Below are 2066 nucleotides of genomic sequence, written 5' to 3' on the forward strand. Positions count from 1 at the left end.
AGGGACCAGTCACTGGAGAAGGATATCATGTTTGGTAAGGTGGAGGGTCAGAAAACAAGAGGAAGACCCCCAGCGAGATGATTTGGCAAACTGTCAGCGTCAGTGGGCTCAGGCGTGGCAACGATAGTGAAGTTAGCCCAGGATCTGGCAGTGTTTTGTTCTGCTGTGCATTAGGTCGCTATCAGTTGCTACGGACTCGATGTCACCTAATAACAACAATAACATAGACAAAATACTGAATGATGCAGAAATCATTAAAGGAAGATGGAAAGAATACACAGAGGCACTGTATCAAAAAGAAATGGTTGAGTGTGCGTAGGTGCCTGTCCATGGTCCGGGAGAGTGGGAAGGGGTGGCAGGAGCAGCCAATCCTTGGCGGGAGACTGAGGTGAAGGCAGCAGCGAAGGAAAGGTGATGAAGACATGAGGCACAGGAGGTGGCCCCTGGATCGACAGCTGATGCCCAGGATGTAGGTGACTCTGAAGAATCCGTCATCGGATGGATTCCGGACAAGTTTCAAGCAAAACTTCAGGTATCTAAGAAATTTTTGTGTAACAGAAATTCCGGATAGCAGGGCAAACCAATTCAGTCACCATGATTTGGAGCTTTCTGACTCACCTGCTAAAGGAGATCCACAACCAGTCCATCTTTGCAGGGTAGGTCTGGCTCACTATTTTGATTGTCTTTAGGATTGTCCTTATAGCCTTAGGAGGAGAGTCTTATCTATTATGATGAGGAAAGAAAATTTGCATGCAGCACAGAGACACCAGGCTGCTAGAATGTCTGTTACGATGCTTTTGCACTCCTATGCCATGTGCGTTTCTGAGTGTTCTAGATCATCCTGGTGGAAAGCCCCTCAGTGATGTATCTAGGCTATGCCATTCATAAGATTGCCAAAATGAGCATGGTGAAGCAGACAAGAAGGCAAGTCGGAGCAAACCCTGTACAATGCATTGGAAACTAAATCAGGGCCTGGAAGAAACAGAAAAGGACCATGAAGAGGATCACATGACTTACTCAGAAATGGAATTGCAAAGTGAAAAAGAAAATAAAAAGCAGAACCAACCTAAACCTATGCATGATGGCTGACGGATGACTTGAGAGGATGGTCTCATGAAAATCTATGTGCTGCAGTTGCTGGCATGACCTTGTTTGAGGTGGGTTTCCTGATTGGGCAGTATTTTATGCATGGCTTCCAAGTCCACCTATTTTATATATTCAGAAGACTTCCTTGCCCACAGAAGATAGACTACTTTATTTCTAACCTACTGAGAAGACGATCTTCCTTCTGATAATGTATGGTGTTACCGGCCTTTGCCTATTGCTTAACATTTGGGAGATGCTTCCTTTAGGGTTTGGGACCATTCGAGACTCACTAAACAGTAAAAGGTGCTTACAATCATCCTTTAACTTGGAATTCATCATCTGCTTTCCAGTGGCTACAACATTGCCTTCAAACCAGATCAAACCCAATACACCAAACTGTCCAATGCTAAAATTGCCTACAAGCAAAACAAGACCATCGTTGCCCAAGAACAGCAGTATAGCAGCCATGAGGATAACTTCCCAGCTGACCTGAAGACTCTTTAGCAGATCATTGTGGCTTAGGAATGCTTGGTTCTAGCAATCCTGGCTTACACTCAGCAAAACAACTCTTATGGACCCAGGGGGTAAAAAAGCCAAAGTGCGGCTCAAAGCTGGGTCCAAAAGCAGTGCCAGTAGCAAATTGGGGGATGCAAAGATCTTCATCTGGATTTAATCTTGGCTGGGCTAAAACTTGTGCTTTTTGTAGTTTATGGTAAGCAACAGCTCACTAAATAATGACTTCCATTGAGTAAATGTTTGGCTTTGGTTATCTTCAGGGTTGCTGTTAGATCATGATCCAAGCTCAGGGGACTCTGAAGGTGGGATTGGGATGGGAGGGGCATGACTGGAAGTGGGGGTGGGGGGAAGCAAGGAGAGAAGGTAGTACAGTGTTCCCAGGCCCATGTTCTCAGCAATAATAATAGAGTGACAGAACTTTACATTTGTGTCTTCCAGATCTGGAAAAGAACAGGTATATTTAA

The 2066-nt window shown here is 44.9% G+C and overlaps 1 pseudogene; it reads left to right on the forward strand.

The window, feature by feature from the left end:
• The first annotated feature begins 594 nt into the window (after window positions 1-594).
• Window positions 595-1759, forward strand: LOC102832349 (annotated as a pseudogene).
• Window positions 1760-2066: the final 307 nt, after the last annotated feature.

Source organism: Chrysochloris asiatica, unplaced genomic scaffold (assembly GCF_000296735.1).
Source record: "Chrysochloris asiatica unplaced genomic scaffold, ChrAsi1.0 scaffold00043, whole genome shotgun sequence".
NCBI classification, from domain to species: Eukaryota; Metazoa; Chordata; class Mammalia; order Afrosoricida; family Chrysochloridae; genus Chrysochloris; species Chrysochloris asiatica.